This window comes from Giraffa tippelskirchi, chromosome 1 (genome assembly GCF_054371585.1).
Source record: "Giraffa tippelskirchi isolate mGirTip1 chromosome 1, T2T-mGirTip1v1.2.pri, whole genome shotgun sequence".
Lineage (NCBI taxonomy): Eukaryota > Metazoa > Chordata > Mammalia > Artiodactyla > Giraffidae > Giraffa > Giraffa tippelskirchi.
This window is the reverse complement of record NC_137275.1, coordinates 35,155,436-35,175,917: the sequence shown is the minus strand read 5'-3', so window position 1 is coordinate 35,175,917 and position 20,482 is coordinate 35,155,436. Positions and strand designations below refer to the sequence as shown.

The window sequence follows — 20,482 nt, the reverse complement described above, 5'->3', positions numbered from 1 at the left end:
GAACAGTGTATTAGGTTTGCAAAAGATGGTTCTTATTTGTTTATTCATCACTTATATATTATTGCTGATTCAGTAAACATAACATTTGTAGAAACTTAAAATAACTAGAGACAACTGAATATTTTGCTTTGGCCAAGAATGAGATTTACATTCATAACTCTTAACTTCTGTTTTAGACTGTGAAATAATTATGTTACTGTATACAAAATTTTTTCTATAAAAATATCTAAAATATAACTACTTAATAATAAGGTATGATAGAAATTACATTTAAGAATATTAAAGACCTAAAGGTTAAGATAGACTATGCTCTTGATTCAATTTGGCCATTTGAATGGATATTATTATCATCATAATTGATTAAATCTTTGACTAAATTTCTCTCACTGGCTCTCAGTCTTTTGGTTTTTTTTCTGTAGTCAAATCTTGTGGTCATGTCCATGTAAAACCCTTTGCTGATAGTTAAGTCTCAAAGTCCTGGGTATCTTTAACTGAAGTTAACTGTGTGCCAGTTTTCCTAGGGAGTCCTGGCTAATGCCTGTTGTCGAAGATTAGCTTTTAGTAGTGTTCTGCTTTTCATTCCCAAATCTTTCAGTTTCAACTTGTTTTTAAAATATACTGTCACCTTGTCTTGACTATAACACATTTTTTCCTGAGATACTATAGTTCTGAGAGAAAGAGAGCGACAAAGAATGTATATATGAGGACATTAACATAAAATGGAATGAATCAGTAATAAAACTAAATGCTTTACAAGAATTGCTAAGTTAAAAATTATATTACATCATTAAATTGTAAGCTAAAATACTGAGAAGATCTTCATTATTATGGAATGATCAGAGTGATGCCTCTTAATAAGAAAAGAGTTCCCTGGTGATTCAGACAGTAAGGAATCTGCCTGCAATGCAAGAGACTTGGGTTCAATCCCTAGGTCGGGAAGATTCCCTGGAGAAGGGAATGACTACTCAGTGCAGTATTCTTGCCTGCAAAACCCATGGACAAAGGAGCCTGACAGTCAATGGTCCATGGGTCACAAAGAGCTGGACACAACTGAGCATCTAACACTTTCTAAATAGGAAAAGTGATACATGCATACAGGTAGTTACAGAATATGTAGTTCATTCTCTTTAGTTACTGTATAATCATTTCTTGAATCCTTTTTCTATACCTTATTTATTACAATTTTAAACAAAGACTAAACAGTTCCTATTAATTGTTATTATATGTTCCACTGGATATTTCTTTAAGAAATATATGATAGTATGCCTTGTGAACAAGTATATTTTTGTATCCTTAATTAGGTTATAAGTTTCTGGAACTTAAGGCAATGTGTGTCATTCATATTTTTTTATTCCCTGGTACTTATAAGAACAAACACTATTTAACAAGAATGCAACAATTTCCTATTATCCTAGTAGCCATAGTCACAGTAAACAAGAATTTGACAAAGTAAACAATATGGACTTTTTTGTTTAAAGATTCTCTTTGTTCTTTGCAAATCAATTATTTAGGATTTTTTCAAGTATTCTTGTTTACTTTACTTGCAGGTGTTTCTAACACCTTTCATGCTTTTTTCCTTTCTCTGTAAAAGCAAGATCAACTTGTATGAAGAACCTTATTATTTTGTGTTCAAGGATAACTGTGTCTTATTTTGGATATATTAAAATTCAATCACACACAAATATTTTAGCACATCATATTTTCATTTGTGGTGTGAATATTTTAAAACTTGCCACAAAGTAACATCTAACATTTGTAAATCAAGCTGTTAGAGATTTAAGCTCTTTCATCTGTCAGATTTTTTCTTCTTCCTAATTCTTGCAGAGCTAAAGTAAAATTAACAGATTTACAATTCAGCAAAATACATAGAATCTACTGAACCAGATTTTACAATCAATAGGTTCATAAAAATAATTCAACAAAGCTCACATTTAATATAAAATAAAAAGGTTTAGAGTTAATCAATTGAGCTCAAAATGAATTATTTTTACATGTATATTCTGCTTAGCTATTTAGACTGAGTATTGCTTATTGGTTATTTCTCATCCTAATGAACAGTGTTATTCTTTATTTTCAAGGCCATTCACATTTTCCCACTGAATTAGGAAGTAGTTGGAAAAAAAGGGAAAAAAGATGGGACTACCAGACCTTCTTATCTGTCTCTGGAGAAACCTGTATGCAGGTCAAGAAGCAACAGCTAGAACCAGACATGGAACAATGGACTGGTTCCAAATTGGGAAAGGAGTACATCAAGGCTGTATACTGTCAACCTGCTTATTTAACTTATATGCAGAATATATCATGCAAAATGCTGGGCTGGATGAAGCACAAGCTAGAATCAAGATTTCCAGGAGAAATACCAATAACCTCAGATATGCAGATAACATCACCCTTATGGCAGAAAGCAAAGAGGAACTAAGAGCCTCATCACTCTTAATGAAAGTGAAAGAGGAGAGCAAAAAAGCTGGCTTAAAACTCAACATTCAAAAATGAAGATCATGGCATCTGGTTCCATCACTTCATGGCAAAAATGGAGAACCAATGGAAACAGTGACAGAGTTTATTTTCTTGGGCTCCCATATCACTGCAGATGGTGATTGGAGCCATGAAATTAAGAAAATACTTGCCCTTTGGAAGACAAGCTATGACCAACCTAGCTTTTTAACCATGTAAAAAGCAGAGACATTACTTTGCCGACCAATTCCATCTAGTCAAAGCTATGGTTTTTTCAGTAGCCATGTATGGATGTGAGATTTGGACCACAAAGAAAGCTGAGTGCCAAAGAATTGATGTTTTTGTATTATGATGTTGGGAAGACTCTTGAGAGTCCCTTGGACTGCAAGATCAAACCAGTCAATCCTAAGGGAAGTCAGTCCTGAATATTTATTGGAAGGACTGATGCTGAAGCTGAAGCTCAAATACGTTGGCCACCTTATGAGAAGAACCAACTCATTAGAAAAGACCCTGATGTTGGGAAAGATTGAAGGCAGGAGGAGAAGGGGATGACAGAGGATGAGATGGGTGGATGGTGCCACCAACCAATAGACATGAGTTTGAACAAGCTCCAGGAGTTGGTGAAGGACAGGGAAGCCTGCAGTGTTGCAGTCTGTGGGGTTGCAAAGAGTCACAAACGACTGAAGGACTGAACTGAACTGGAAGAAAAGCAGGGGAAAAAAAAACTAACTAGAGATCAAAAAAAAAGAAGAAGAATTAAATTGGTTAGAGGGCTGTTTGGCAGTGATCTGGAAAAAAGAAAACAAATATAAGGAGGGAAATATAACTAATCTTTTTTTGCCCATAGCATAACTAAGTAACAGCAAAATAACTCAGTACAACTGATGTGTTCTGCAGGCCAACACTGAGGTATGACATTAAATGCACACTGTGTCTCTCAAAGTCATAGCATTCGTTTACTAACAGTATTATATTATGTGTAGCTTCAATGTGTAATGTAGTTCCCAATACTCAGAAAATATTTGTTACTGAGTGATTATCTCATTTAACTCCAAAAATAATTTTGTGAAATTATAGTTGCTACCTCTATATTAAAAATGAAGAAACTGGGGTTTAAAGAAAAAACTACCCTGTGTGCTGTCCAAAACTGAAAAGCTAAAGAATGAAACTCTTTGACTTTAGAACATCGCACCTTTGTTTTACTTTTCACTATGCTCTACTCTCCTTCCTTGAAGTACAAGGTCCAGTGTGGTATAGATTTAAAACTCGCCATAGCTCTTCCAGCATTTCCTGTGTAAGTCACTGGATCCACTGAAAGGAGCAAAAGATTACATATCAGTTTGTTTCTCAAGGAACACTCACTGAGTTATGTGGATGTTTCAGGAGAGTTCTTTTAAAGCTACCTAAAGAGGAGTTAGTGTTTCCCTGATTACTCAACAGTAAAAAATCTGCCTGCAATGCAGGAGACCTAGGTTCAATCCCTGGGTCAGGATGACCCACTGGAGAAAGGAATGAAAACCCACTTCAGTATTCTTGCCTGGAGAATTCCACAGACAGAAGAGCCTGGTGGGCTACAATCCATGGGGTCCCAAGCAGTTGGACAGGACTGAGTGATTAACACTTTCACTTTCAAAGAGGAGTTAATGATGGAAAAACTGTTTCCTGTAAGTATCATATGTCCTATTTGTAACTCAGAGATTTTTCTCACACATTGGAATTATCTGAGGTTACCTTAAAATTTTAGATTACGCTAGAACTATGAGGGAAAATAATTTTTTCTAGGGATATTACAGCAACTCTCATACTAGATAGTTTCCTAGAGCAAATCTCTGACTTGTCTCCCACTTAGAAGGGCTCTGAAGTCACCATAGTTTGTTCATTTGTTTTAAAAATCATTATTTATTTATGATATGCCTGAATTTTTTCCTTTGGGCCAACTATATATCAATTACTTGCAATTTATTTATTGACTCCATTGTTCTGATGGCAATTTATACTATTTTATTAATATCTAACTCTATAAAGAGTTTTAATAATTCTATTTTCTTAACTCTCATTTCCCACTGATATTACTGGTTTTAAAATATGAATTTTATGTATTTTCTATTTGTCATTAGTTCCTACATAACCAGGCACAACTTTTAACCCTTATTTATTATTAATATTATTTTTAAAATGTTGCTATCAGTATAATATTCAAGAAAATCAAAATGCTATTGAGTGGGAAAATAGCACCATATTTAGTAAATAATCACACCAAGAATATAAAACATTTATGAAAATCAAAAAGGAAATACAAATTACTGGTATTACCTATTGAAAAGCACATTATATATAAAATTTGATAAAACACATGCTTTCTATATCAATATTCTCCCAAAGTAATTGGAAATATACATAGATAGACATGTGCAAAAAGGGAATAGAGCATGTGTGTGTGTGTGTGTGTGTGTGTATACAGTTAATAACTGGTAACAGTTTTATACACAGTTATGGAGTTAGATTAAATATAAATGGAATATTTTAACCTGAATTTTTTTCCTAATTTAAAACTTTATAGTAACATATGAATTAATGAATAACCTATTAAAATATTTGAGCTTCCCTTGTGGCTCAGCTGGTAAAGAATCCACCTGCAATGTGGGAGAACAGGGTTTGATCCCTGGGTTGGGAAGATCCCTTGGAGAAGGGAAAGGCTATCCACTCTAGTATTTTGGCCTAGAGAATTCCATGGACTGTAGAGTCCATGAGGTCACAAAGAGTCGGACATGACTGAGTGACAAACACTTCAGTATTTCTATACACAAATAAACCTTCTGGACAGAAAAGACTGCAAAATTGAGAGTCCTATGAAACTCTGACATTTCATGAATGATATTTTTGATAACAAAGTACCAGGGGATTATGGTGAAAAATATACTGCAATTGTGTAGAAAGATATGTCATACAAAATGGGAACAAAGAATGATAAAAATTGTGTCCTCAGTTAAAGTATTTAATTTAGTGAAAAACATTTTTTTTTTATTTTTCATTTTATCTTTTGTCTCAGAGAATACTAAAGAATCAAAAAATGTAGATGGAAGAAATTATTTAGGATGCTCTTAAATTCAAGTAAAACATGCAGAGGTCTGTTAATATTTTTGATCTGCTTAAACTTCATTGGTTAGCTAAAATATTGGAAAAAATATTTAAATACAAATTGATTCTGTAAAGAATGTCACGTTAAAGAAGAAAATTAACATGAAATTATGCCATCACTTTATTAGAGTATATACTTTATCCCAAGTTTCCTTCCTTCCTGAAATTAGTCTTTTTTAAAAAAAATTAACTTCATGCTCTGTTCAGTGATAATGGGACAATCACAATTACTTAAGAGTAACAGGTCACTTTCTCTGGGCTCTTATTGGAGACTAAGAACCTATTCAATTAAGAATTCAATACGCTCCTTATCAGACTATTAGTCAGTACAATTTTATTAAATTACTTTTAATTTTGTAGCCTTGAAAGTAAATTTGAAAGTATCTTTTATTTTTTGTCCAGTACTTCAGTGTATAAACATGCAATCATTAACAATACAAAATTTCTAAATTATAGTCTAAGTTGTATCAAGCCATGAATCTTTCAGGGAACAGTTGAGATTCAGCAATATTTCATAAATACAAGGTGCTGCTGCTGCTGCTCCTGCTGCTAAGTCGCTTCAGTCGTGTCCGACTCTGCGACCCCATAGACGGCAGCCCACCAGGCTCCGCCGTCCCTGGGATTCTCCAGGCAAGAACACTGGAGTGGGTTGCCATTTCCTTCTCCAATGCATAAAAATGAAAAGTTAAAGTGAAGTCTCTCAGTCGTGTCTGACTCTTAGCGACTCCATGGACAGCAGCTAAGTACAAGGTACTTAGCTAAAAATCTTATTTTTGTTGTTTTGGTAGCCAAGTTATGTCAGACTCTTTTGCAACCCAATGGACTGTGGCCCACCAGGCTCCTCTATCCACGGGATTTCCCAGGCAAGAATACTGGAGTGGGTTGCCATTACCTTTTTCAGACAATTTTCCTGACTCAGGGATCAAACCTACATCTCCTGTTCCTGCATTGGTAGGCAAATTCTTTACCAGTGAGCCACCAAGAAAGCATGCAATAACCTTACATTTCTAGTCTTAAACAATTTGAAGATTTTAGTCCAAATCAAACAGTTTAAAAATGTGTTTTTTTCACTGCTTATTTATATTCAAGTTAAGTTTTTGTTGTGTGAGCCATAATCACAAATTATACATAATAATATTCATGTTAGGTGCTTCCCTGATGGCTCAGTGGTAAAGAATCTGTCTGCAATGCAGGAGATGCAGGTGACATTGGTTCGATTCCTGGGTGGGGAAGATAGCCTGGGGGAGGAAATGGCAACCTGCTTCAGCATTCTTGCCTGAAAAATCCCATGGAGTACATATTCCAGAAGTACATATTATATACTTAACATATCTATTATATTTAATATATTCAATATACATTAAGATTTTATATATAATATTCTTCTGGATTCTCTGGTGGCTCAGTGTTATGTAAAATAATCTGCCTGCTAATGCAGGGGATAAAGGTTTGATCCCTGGGTAAGGAAGAACCCATGGAGAAGGAAATGGCAACTCACTCTAGTACTCTCGCTTGGGAAATCCTATGGACAGAAGAGCCTGGCAGGCTACAGTCCATGAGGTCACAAAAGATTTGGACACAACTTAGTGACTAAACAACAACAAAAACATGTTTTTTTGTTTTAGTTTTCCAGGTAGCTATTAAATCCTGATTTGAACACCTATAGCCTACATTATTTCTTCTTCAAAAATGTCTACATTAAAAAAAATGAGAGCTTACTATACTTTTTGTTATCATTTTATAATTGTTGTTATGCTTTTCCTTTAAGAATAATATTTCTTCTTGAAGTTAAGAATTTGTGTTTCATTGTCTTCACACAATTTATTACATTTAAAATGATAAAAATGACATCAAAAACATCTAACAAACAGCATTATTATATCCATTTTGGTAAAAGGAGAACAGAAAAATAATTTCTAAGTAAGTGTTCTAATTGTATCATATCTCTATTTTGCTTTAAGACTGTGCAGATAAAAATGTGCTTTGTGAAGTTCTGCTCTCTAAAAATGTTCTAAAAAAAGTGAGGGAGAGGGACAGGAAACAGGAAGGGAGATAGGGAATGAGTTAGTGAAGAGGGAGAGAAGTTTTATTTTTAAATAATTTGAAAATGATATATAATATGTCTTTTTTTTCAAACTCCCAATAGATCTTTCCATTTTAAGGACTACAAATAATATAAAACAACTGTAGTATTCTATAATATCCTTCTAGTGTTGATTATTACGATTATTTTATATTGTTTAGCCATATTATTCCAAATTCATTTGGCTATTGAGCTCAGTCAGACTAAATAAGGATAATCCAAATTTAATTACTGACCAAGAATGATGACTTAGATTATATTTATAGTTGTTTTCATTTCTGTTCATCCAAAGCCAAGAATAGTCATTCAAAACCCAATTAATGAGAGAAGGTAAAAGGGGAAGGCTGCTAACTGAAATATGTAGCGCTGATTTTGAGATTGGGTGGAAGAGACTGGTAAAGAAAGCCAGAGGATGGTAACACACTATATATAGTCAGGAAATATTAGCTCAGTTATCTTCTCTTATAACATGGGGAGCATGTTCTTGCTTTGAGAACCCCATGAACAATATGAAAAGGCAAAAGATAGGACACTGAAACGTGAACTCCCCAGGTTGGTAGGTGCCCAATATGCTACTGGAGATCAGTGGAGAAATAACTCCAGAAAGGATGAAGAGACAGAGTCAAAGCCAAAACAACACCCAGTTGTGGATGTGACTGGTGATAGAAGCAAAGTCCAATGCTGTAAAGAGCAATATTGCATAGGAACCTGGAATGTTAGGTCCATGAATCAAGGCAAATTAGAAGTGGTCAAACAGGAGATGACAGGGTGAACGTCAACATTTTGGTTATCAATGAACTAAAATGGACTGGAATGGGTGAATTTAACTCAGATGACAATTATGTCTACTACTGTGGGCAAGAATCCCTTAGAAAAAATGGAGTAGCCATCATAGTCAACAAAAGAGTCCAAAATGCAGTATTTGGATGCAATCTTAAAAATGACAGAATGATCTCTATTCGTTTCCAAGGCAAAAAAAACTTCAGGACAAACATCAACAAAAAAGAAACCCTGGAACCTACCCCCCCCAAAAAAAAAAAAACCCAACATACAAGCCAAAAGAGACACTACAATAAGATGGTAGTTTGGGTTCAATCACAATAAAATCTAATCCTATACATAACAGGTAGATGACCCACAAACTGGAAAATAAGTATACCACAGAAATTCTCTTATAAGAGTGCAAGTTCTGAGCTTTACTTCAAGCTTTCCCACCTAGATGTCTGGCAAGGGGAGGATAAGCCCCTGGAGAATCTGGCTTTGAAGAGCTTTGGGGTTTGATCACCAGAATTCCCCAGAACTGGGAGAAACAGAAACTGCACTCTTGGAGGGTGCAGAGTAGTCTCCTGTGTACTATGACCCAAGGAAAAAAGGCAGTGACATCATAAGAGACTGAACTAGACTTACCTGCTAGTATTGGAGGATCTCCTGCAGAAGCAGGGGGACAATTGTGGCTCACTGCCAAGACAAGGACACTGGCAGCAATAGTACTGGGGTGTATTCATTGACTTAAGGCCTCTTGGAAGCTGCCACTTTCTCACGAAGACCTGGCCCCACCCAACAACCTGTAGGCTCCAGTGCTGGGATGCCTCAAATCAAACAACCAACAGAGTGGGAAAACAGCCTCATATATCAGCAGACAGGTTGCTTAATATACAGCTGCCCAATAAGCACATCCCCTGACCTAGCCTTGCCCACCAGAGGGACAAGACTCAGTTGTACCCACCAGTGGGCAGGTATGAATCCTTCTCACAAGGAAGCTTGCACAAGCCTTTTAGACAGTCTCATCTACCAGGGGTAAGAGAGCAGAAGCAAGAACTACAACATTTTGCAGCCTGTGGAACAGAAAATGCAATCACAGAAAGTGAGACAAAATGAGACAATAGAGGAATATGTCCCAGAAGAAGGAATAACATAAAACTTCAGAAGAACAACTAACTGAAGTAGAGATAGGCAAACTACCTAAAAAAATAATTCAGAGAAATGGTAGTAAAGATGATCCAAGAGCTCAGAAAAATAATGGAGGCATAGATCGAGAAGATAAAAGAAATGTTTAACAAAGACCTAGAAGAACTGTAAAAAAAAAAAAATTAAAAAGTACAATAACTAAAATGAAAAATACACTAGAAGGAATTAATATCAGAATAACTGAAGCAGAAGAATGCATAAGTGACCTGAAAGACAGAATGGTAAAAATCACAGCCATAGAACAGAATAATAAAAAAAAAAGAACAAAAAACAATGAGACAGTCTAATGACCTCTGGGACAACTTTAGATGCACCAGAAGGAGAAGACAGAGAGAAAGACCTAAGAATATATTCAAAGGGATAATAGCTGAAAACTTCACTAACATAGGAAAGGAAACAGTCACCCACGTTCCCACGTTCAGGAAGCGCAGAAGAGTTCCAGGCAGGTTAAATTGGAGGAACAGGTTGAGACATATAGTAATCAAATTGACAAAAGTTAAACACAAAGAAAATTATTAAAAGCAATGAGTGAAAAGCAACAAATAACATATAAGGAAACTCCTGTAAGGTTACTAGCTGATTTCTCAGCAGAGACCCTGTGGGCCAGAAGGGAATGACATGATATATTTAAAGTGGTGAAAGGGAAGAACCTATAACCAAGAATACTCTATCCAGCAAGGCTCTCATTCAGATTCACTGGAGAATCAAAAGCTTTACAAACAAGCAAAAGCTAACAGAGTTCAATACCACCAGACCAATTTTACAACAAAGGCTAAAGGAAATTCTCTAGGTGGGAAAGAAGAATCAACTAGAAACAAGAAAATTACAAATGGATTTTTTTCCTAATACTATTTAGAAAAAGGATGACTTTTGATTGCTGTAATCACACATCATCTAGAGTCATGTCTCTGTTAGAAGACATAACTCTTGGGCTATCTCCTGGGAGTTTTTCTTCACTCATCCCTTATACGCATATGATTTTTGAGAAAAAACACAACACTAGTATTGAATTTAGTTTCCAGGAATTTTAAGTTACTAAATAAAGACTGTAATAGAAAAATATAGCACACAAAATAAAATTCACACTAACATTGTTCAGACATTTTATATTCCATAGAATTATTGTCATTAAATTTTGATTAGATCTGATTACATATATCTAATCAAAATTAAATCCTGTGTCTGTAATAAGTCCTATAAGAAAATCTCCTTTTATACAGTATACTAATGCATATATATGGAATTTGAAAGATGGTAACGATAACCCTATATGCGAGACAGAATAAGAGACACAGATGCATAGAACAGTCTTATGGACTCTGAGGGAGAAGGTGAGGGTGGGGCGTTCTGAGAGAATAGCATTGAAACATGTATATTATCATACGTGAAACAGAACACCATTCCAGGTTCGATGCATGAGACAAATGCTCAGGGCTGGGGCAATGGGACGACCCAGAGGGATGGGATGGGGAGGGAGGTGGGAGGGGGGTCCAGGAAGGGGAGCACATGTAAACCCATGGCTGACTCATGTCAATGTATGGCAAAAACCACTACAATATTGTAAAGTAATTAGCCCCCAACTAAAATAAATAAATTTATTAAAAAAAAATAATGAAGTGATTTACTTATTAGGATGCTACTTTTTAAGACATTGTTTATATACATAACGTAACTTTATAAGCGTCAAGGGAAAATTTCTAGTGTGAGATAAGTACAAAAGACAGTGTTACTTTTCTTGTAAAAAATGATCCTGTCTATACCCTGTGGACATTAAGAAGGCTTTTATTTACCAATTTTTCACTTTTAATTTTATGATCTTGTTTTAAATGTTCCTTAATGAGAAGTACTCTACTATGTCAGATGAAGAAGGCAAATTTTAATAAAAATGTGAAATCATAATTTTAGAGCAGACTCTTAGAAATTTTAGAATCTAATTCCAGTCACAAAGCTAACAAGAGTACATTTTTAATGAGTATCCCTGAATTTAGTTTTTTCTGAGATTTTATCTTTTTTCTTCTAAATTTAAAATATATATTGTTCTTTTGAGTAAACTATTTTAAACTCTTTTGTAATTATTTATCATGTTATTATATTAGATTTATATGTGAGCATGAAAACAACAGAAAAGCCCAAAATAGCAGTAGCTTAAAAAGACAGTGGTTTTATGTTTATTTTATGGCTTGGGAGTCATTTTTAGTCCACAGAGAAACTTGGATTAGATTTAGAGTTTGAGAAAGTTTAGCGAAGAGTTCATGAAGGAGATAAAAATCAAAGCAGATTTTTTTAAAGTTAGGAAGACATTGTGGGGGTGTGTGTGTGGGGGGGTGGGCACTCAGTCACTCAGTTGTGTCCAATTCTTTGTGATCAACTTGTCCCACCCTCTCCTTCCTCCCATGTCCACAAATCTGTTCTCTAGGTCTGTGTCTCTATTCCTGCCCTGCAAATAGGTTCATCAGTACCATTTTTCTAGATTCCATATATATGTATTAATATATGATACTTGTTTTTCTCTTTCTGACTTACTTCACTCGGTAGAACAGGCTCTAGGTTCATCCATGTCACTAGAACTGACTCAAATTCATTCATTTTCATGGCTGAGTCATATTCAATTGTATATATGTACTACACCTTCTTTATCCATTCATGTGTTGATGGACATCTAAATTGCTTCCATGTCCTGGCTATTGTAAATAGTGCTACAGTGAACTCTGGAGTACATGTGTCTTTTAGAATTGTGGTTTTCTTAGAATACGTGCCCAGTAGTTGGATTGCTGGGTCATATGGTAGTTTTATTCCTAGCTTTTTAAATATATATATATAGAAATCTCCATGCTATTCTCCGTAGTGACTGTATCAAGGTACGTTTCCACCAACTGTGCAAGAAAATTCCCTTTTCTCCACATCCTTTTTCAGCAGTCATTGTTTGTAGATGTTTTGATGATGGCCATTCTTGTGGGTGCGATGTGGTACCTCATTTTAGTTTTGATTTTCATTTCTAATAATAAGCATTGTTGAACATTTTTTCATGTATTTATTAGCCATCCATACGTCTTTGGAGAAATGTCTGCTTAGAACTTCTGCCTATTTTTTGACTGGGTTGTTTGCTTTTCTGATATTGAATTGCATGAGCTGCTTATATATTTTGAAGATTAGTCCTTTGTCAGTTGCTTCATTTGCAATTATTTTCTCCCATTCTGAGGGTTGTCTTTTCATCTTGTTTATGGCTTCCTTTGCTGTGCAAAAGATTTTAAGTTTAATCAGGTCCCATTTGCTTATTTTTAGGAGGTGAGTCATATTTCTAGGAGGTGAGTCATAAAGGATCTTGCTATGATTTATGTCAAAGAGTGTTCTGCCTATGTTTTTGTCTTAAGAGATTTATAGTTTCTAGTTTTACATTTAGGTCTTTAATCCATTTTGAGTGTATCTTTGTATATGGTATTAGAACACTTCCCAGGTGGCTCAGTGGTAAAGAATCCCCTGGCCAATGCAGGAGACACAGGAGATGTGGGTTCAATCCCTGAATCTGGAAGATTCCCTGGAGAAGCAAATGGAAACCTACTCCAGTATTCTTGCCTAGAAAATTCCATGGAAAGAGGAGCCTGGTGGGCTATAGTCCATGGGGTCTCAAAGAGCTGGACATGACTGAGCAACTGAGCATACACACACACACACACACACACACACGTTGATAGGAAGTGTTCTAATTTCATTCTTTTACATGTAGTTGTCCAGTTTTCCCAGTACTACTTATCGAAGAAGCTGTCTTTTATCCAGTGTATATTCTTGCCTCCTTTGTCAAAGATATGGTGCCCATAGATGCATGGGTTTATCTCTGGGCTTTCTATCTTATTCCATTGGTCTATATTTCTGTTTTTGTGCTAGTATTATACTGTCTTAATGACTGTAGCTTTGCAGCATAGTCTGGAGTCACAAAGGTTGATTTCCCCAGCTCCATCTTTCTTTCTCAAAATTGCTTTGGTTATTTGGGGTCTTTTATGCTTCCATATGAATTGTGACTTGTTTTGATCTAGCTCTAGAAAAATGCCAATAGTAATTTGATAGGGATTGCATTTAATCTGTTGATTGCTTTGAGAAGTATAGTCATTTTCACAGTATTAATTCTTCCAATCCAAGAACATCTCTCCATCTGTTTATGTTATCTGTGATTTCTTTCATAAGTGACCTATAGTTTTTGTATACAGTTCTTTTGTCTCCTCCGGTAGGATTATTCCTAGGTATTTTATTATTTTTGTTGCAGTGGTTAATGGGATTGATTCCTTAACTTTTCTTTCTGATTTTTTGTTGTTATTGTATAGGAATGCAAGGGATTTCTGTTTATTGATTTGGTATCCTGTGACTTTACTAAATTCACTGATTAGGTCCAGTAATTTTCTGATAGTATCTTTAGGGTTTTCTGTTTGTAGTATTTTGTCTGCAAACAATGAGAACTTTACTTCTTTTCTAATCTAGATTTCTTTTATTTCTTTTTCTACTCTGATTGCCATGGCTAGGACTTCAAAAACTATGTTGAATAGCAGTGGTGAGAGTGGACTCCCTTCTAAAGACATATTTTTGAAGGTCAATGTATACCACATTATATAAACATTATCAAGAGCAAATACAAAATGGCAGCAGAATACACATTGTATTTAAGGAATGATGACTTTTGTAATTTGGTGAAACGATAAAATACAAGTTGAATTTAGAAGGTCAGACTTTAAAAATAAGAACACCATATTACTGAGTTTCTTGAATTCCAAAATGAGGACTATGAATTTTATCTCATCAGCAACTGGAATGTATCAAAAGCTTTAGTAAAGCAGTATGACAAGATGACAATGATGTTTTGAGTACATTACTAGGAAAATAGAGCCAAATTTATTGAAGTTAAAAGTGTGCTTTCAGGGAGATATTTAAATATAAAGGAAATAAATGATAATGTGTGTCTTAAGACAGTAAGGAACACTTACAAAAAACACGAAGAAAATACAAAAGAAAAAAATGGCAGAAAGAAATGATCCAAAGTTGAACAGAGATAAGAAAACAGAAAAAAATGATCATCTAAATAATTGATACTACTGTCAGAAAATGGGCAGTTATGAGGTAAAGCCATGTGGGCATACCAAAGTTAAAAGAACAATAGATTATTTAAAAGTATTTTATTTTCAGTATTTTGGGAGATGTAAGCAGAATAAGTATATAGAAATATAATATCCAAATTTATCTATCAGAAATTATATAAACTAACAGATTATCATGTATTTTGATCATAACATGCTGCAGTACTCTATTATTTGAAAATTAACCTCAAGTCTTTGCAAAATAGCTGTATAACTTCTTAATTTCAGTGTTTGTATATGATATGGTACATACTTTTCTGCATTATCAGACCTTGCTCTTATTGCTTCTCAGGTGGTGGAGATTTTCCACATTCCTGCAATAGTGAAGAAATTATTTGACTACAAACTGTCAAAAGTGGTTTCTCTTGCTTTCAATGTGAACATTTTTGCCACATATCAGCTGCACATTTTTCCTTGTTTTTTCTGTGATGTGATATTCTCATTGAAATGGGACTTATTTTTCTGTATTATGAAAAAAAAAAAACAACTACCTTTCAAAATTGCTTCTTCTAAAATTGGGTACTTAGTTTCCATTCACAGAGGGAAGGGAAGGAATCTTCATTTTAGATTTTAGGCCAACTTCTTATCTCAAATCTAGTTTTATCAAGTAAATAATTATGTTTGACTTCCATCTGTCTCCTTGTGCCTAGAATGAATTTATTTCAGCACATGCAGGGATGACGGATGGTTAACTGGCAACATTTTTTAACCTATCCAATCCATACACACTGTTCAGAGACATATACTAACCTCAGCACATGAAAGAATGGCTTGGAAACTTTGAAAGTTAGAAATAAAAAAATGACATTTTAGGACAACTGGACTTTTTAATCTATCCTTGTTCCCAGATATGACTCCAGAATTTAACTAGTGTGGGTCTTTCTAAGTATGGGGCTTGGAGTTAAGTGTAACTTTTTTTCTTTTTTAGTCATTAGGCTATGGCTGAGTTGAGCAATATGAGGGATGAAACAGTAGTTAAAAGATGATTGGTTAGGACATCAAACTAAAGAAGCTAAAACAGGTTTTACTTAAAGGTAAAAGCAAAATCTCTCTTTAGAGATATGACTTCTCATGTTCAGCAAGTTCAAAGTCATACATGGAAAGGCTGAACTTCTTTCAAGGACTAATAAAAACTAATATAAAAACAGGAAACAGGAAAAAAGTCAATATAATGATGGGGTCCAGGACATAATACCTTGTCATATTAAGTATCTTTAACTGTAGGAACTAAAAAAAACAAAATAGCAAAACCAGGAAGGTCACTCTCAGATACACACATCATCCTTCCCTGAAACAGGTCATAAAACTTCCATGTGAAAATTTCCTTCTCATAACAAGAGGAAAGACAACATTTTTATTAGCAGAGACAGGAAAGTTGAGGTCAAGAAATTTGCACAAACCCTTGCTAAACTAGTCCTTATCTTTAGTTACCTCTTCACTATTTACTGCTCTTAACCCATACCTCACTGTGTCCTCAATTCTTCACAAATATTATGCTTTTATCTAAAATATATAAAAAACTTTCTACTCTAGTCACTTCTTCTAGTTTTCATTCTCTTGTGAAAGCCCACATGTGCGTGCAAAAGTTTAATGAAACATGTTTACTTTCCTTCTGTTAATTTGTCTTTTCATTTTAATTAACAGGCTCATCTAGAGACTCTAAGAGGATCAAAAAAATTTTTTCCTCCCCTAAGATGCATGTCACATGAACACAGGTAAGTGGATCTCTCTTACTGAATACACTGAGTGTATATACACACAGTGTATGAATTACAAGGGCAAATGATATTTGATGTTGGTCAAATTGCTTACCCACTTTCTCATTTTTCTCACTTTTAACTTAGAAATACTAAAAAGGATATCATAATTTTTTTGTGATGGAATTAAATGACTTAGAGATGTCCCTGGTGGCTCAGATGGTAAAGAATCTGCCTGAAATGCAAGAGACCCAGGTTTGATCCTTGGGTTGGGAAGATCCCCTGGAGAAGGGAATGGGTACCCACTTCAATATTCTTGCCTTGGGAATCCCATAAACAGAGGTGTTTAGCAGCCAACAGGCCACGGAGTTGCAAAGAGTCAGACATGACTGAGTGACAAACACTTTCACTAACTTCCTTTGAATGACAAGGTATATAAAGAGTTTAGAAAAATGCTTGGTGCCTGGAAGGCACAATGTAAATACTCCATAAGGGCTAGCAGTAGGTAACATTGTTATGATTTATATAGGTTTTAGAGGGGAAACAATAGAATGGAGAAGATTAGAAATTTCTTCAAGAAAATTGGAGATACCAAAAGAATATTTCATACAAAGATAGGCAAAATAAAGGACAAAAATGGCAAAGACCTAACAGAACCAGAAGAGATTAAGAAAAGGAGGAAAGAATGTGAAGAACTGAACAGAAAAAGCTCTTAATGATCAAGTTAACCATGATTATGCGGTCACTCACCTAGAGCCAGACATCTTAGAGTGTGAAGTCAAGTGGGCCTTAGGAAATATTACCGCTAATAAAGCTAGTGGAGGTGACGGAATTCCAGCTGACCTATTTCAAATCTTAAAAGATGATGCTGTTAAAGTGCTGCACTCATTATGCCAGCAAATTTGGAAAATTCAGCAGTGGCCACAGAACTGAAAATGGTCAGTTTTCATTCCAATCCAAAGAAGGGCAATGCCAAAAATGTTCAAATTACCATACAATTGCACATGCCAGCAAGATTATGCTCAAAATCTTTCAAGCTAGGCTTCAGCAATATGTGAACTGAGAAATTACAGATGTTCAAGATGGATTTAGAAAAGGCAGAGCAACCAGAGATCAAATTGTCAACATATGCTGGATCATAGAAAAATCAAGGGAATTTTTTAAAAAATTAAAAATCTACTAATTTGAAGCCTTTCACTTCAGTTCACTTGCTCAGTCGTGTCCAACTCTTTGCAACCCCATAAACTGCAGCGTGCCAGGCCTCCCTGTCCATCACCAACTCCCAGAGATTACCCAAACTCATGTCCATTGAGTCGGTGATGCCATCTAACCATCTCATCCTCTGTTGTCCCCTTCTCTTCCTGCCTTCAATCTTTCCCAACATCAGGGTTAGATAGTTCTGGACTAAGGTTAGGATGCATTTATTAGGGAGACCATAGAATTTACCACTTGAATATGTTTTCCAAGATCACCTAAAGGACACACTTCAATAAAGCAAAAAGAACAAATAAGAAAAAAAAAAAATTCTTCAGTTAGAAATAAAAGATGAAGGGCACTGGCATGTTTGAAAAGTTCAGTGGTGGTTGCTTTTGTAAATCAACATTAACAGTAAGAGATGTGACCATGGAAATGTGCTCCCTGGTTTCACTGGAATTAATAGAATTCTGAAATTTCAGAAGCCCAGGAGTTCCAATTAACTGACAAAGAAAGGTGCATATAGTTACTTTAATGGGCATCAAGGTTAGAGTGGCAATCTAGATGACTTGGCCTCAGAGATAACTTGCAATGCTAAAAGACCATAGTCTTTCTCTGCAGATAACCAGAATAGTCCTTGACTTATTTATGGAGAAATAAAAAATTGAAAGCTGAGAGCACAGTCCTGATATCAGCTGCTACAATCATATTCTCTTACTAGTTTCCAAATCTAAGCCAAACCTTAGACCCAGAGTAAAGGAGAAGACATATTCTTTTGTACAAAAGCCCCAAAATGCTACACTAAATATATAAGACAAATAAACAAAATCTTTTCAACCCTTCCCTAAGGCACTGTAAGGCAAAATTTATGGAATACAAACCATAAGTGGAATTATGGTCCATATCCATCTCAAGGGGTTTCAACAGGCCTGTGGACCCATCTTCTGTTAATTTCCTGGCCCCAAAATGCATAATTAGAATGGATATAGTTAGCTGTTGGCACTAGGAGGAGTGTGATAGGAAAAAAACAAGTCTAATGTCCTGTGCACAATCTAAGATAGACAATAATATCAATAATTAAATGTTATCAAATTGTAATAGAGATTAGCACTAATAACAAATAATTAAGCATTATATGTTCATGATCATGGTAATATGCACTATCATGGAATAAACAAGTAGGTTTTCAGGACAGGTGATGAAGGACTACTAATGGATGTAATTCCATTATGAGCTATTTCACCAGATATGGTATTTTTGCGGAACACATTAAAATAGTTTCTGGAATTTGGTATGTAGCTATTTGCCGGAGTCCAGCTCTGGCAGCCAGGGAAACGCCCTGAAGGGATGAACGGGGTCCACCAACGAAAATGATACAGTCTCTCGCTCAAAGCCCTGGGCTGCATGTTTATTTTAAGTATCAGGTTTTCTTTTATACTTTTACAAAAGCATTAGGTCAGAGATATGACATCTTCAGTTTCCCCTCACCCATATTTACTGTCTCCATAAATCATTGTTGTCCTTCAGAGTTTCTTCTTAAGTGTCCTTGTGATAACATTGTAACTCAAGTTTGTCTCTGGGCTGTATATTACATTCCTCAGTTGATTTCTTATCTCTTTAAATCTTGCTATCCCCTAGTAACTCAAGCTCATCATCTCCTAAAAAGGCTTTTAGCTATTAGTATCTCTAAAACACCTAGTTTCCATAAGCTATAGTAAAATATGCCAACACTACAACATACCTTAAACTTTTAGCTTCTAACTATTCTTAATTATTCCTAACTCCTAAACTCAGCAAACTTCTTTTGCCATAAACATTCCCCTTACAGGCAGGTTTCAGATAACAATGTTTCCCATGGCCTCAGGCTGCAGCCTATGTGCTCATCCTGGAGCATTCTTTGTAAAGATCCTTGAACAAATGTCAGTAGTTAACTTTACGGATTATAACATTCTTTCCAGCCAACTCAACCGGAGGAAGGGAAGGACAAGTCAGAATCACAAGACCTAACTCCTTCATCCCGGGACCATGCCTGCGGGATGAGGAGAGGGGGTTGGGGCCGTGCCTCCATTTTGTCAGTAGTGCCTATCGCGGCTCCCGACAGCGACAGCTACAGCGACAGCTATTGATCTGAAAAACATCCCCTTTATCAGTATTTGTCAGTGGAATGATAAAAATTATTTTATGTGTGGAAGGCAACAGTATATAGTCACTATACTTTCCCAAAGACTTCAATTGAACTGCTTTCAGGACATTATTGGGCTTCCCTGGTAGCTCAGACAGTGAAGAATCCACCTGCAATGCGGGAGACCTGGGTTCGATCCCAGGGTTGGGAAGATCCCCTGGAGAAGGGAACAGCTACTCACTCCAGTATTCTTGCCTGGAGAATTTCATGGACCGTATAGTCCATGGGGTCACAAAGAGTCGGGCACAACTGAGCGAATTCCACTTCACTTCACTTCATGTCCAGTAGTTATCATGAATGGTAATTTCAATAGCTCACCCCAGACTTATAAGAATAAAGTGACTACGAGTTATAATGTCTTCAGATAAAATGCTAGTTATCTGGCCAAAAGGAAAGGGAATCTAAAATGGATAGAAGGGAGAAAATAAATGATCAATTACAGCCTTGGGGCTAGCAGCTGCAATGTGAAATGTAGGTGAAAACATCATTCTTTTTATGCTGAATTTCTCTCAAAACATCAGGGAGGCTCCTCAACTCGAATGCATTTAGTGCAAATTACAAGCTCATCTCTATGTGTAAAAGGGCATATCACAGTTCTCTTTTACCTTCCTCACTTCCTCTGGGCTCATTTTCTCTAGGTAGTGCT

The 20,482-nt window shown here is 35.5% G+C and overlaps 1 long non-coding RNA gene across 1 annotated transcript in view; it reads right to left on the bottom strand.

The window, feature by feature from the left end:
* The window catches only part of LOC145512417 (uncharacterized), a 287,002-nt gene that overhangs the window by 100,064 nt on the left and 166,456 nt on the right, over positions 1 to 20,482 (bottom strand). The window contains exon 3 of the long non-coding RNA XR_014058508.1: positions 3,647 to 3,765. This is a non-coding gene — a long non-coding RNA (uncharacterized LOC145512417). The remainder of the gene's footprint in view (positions 1 to 3,646; positions 3,766 to 20,482) is intronic.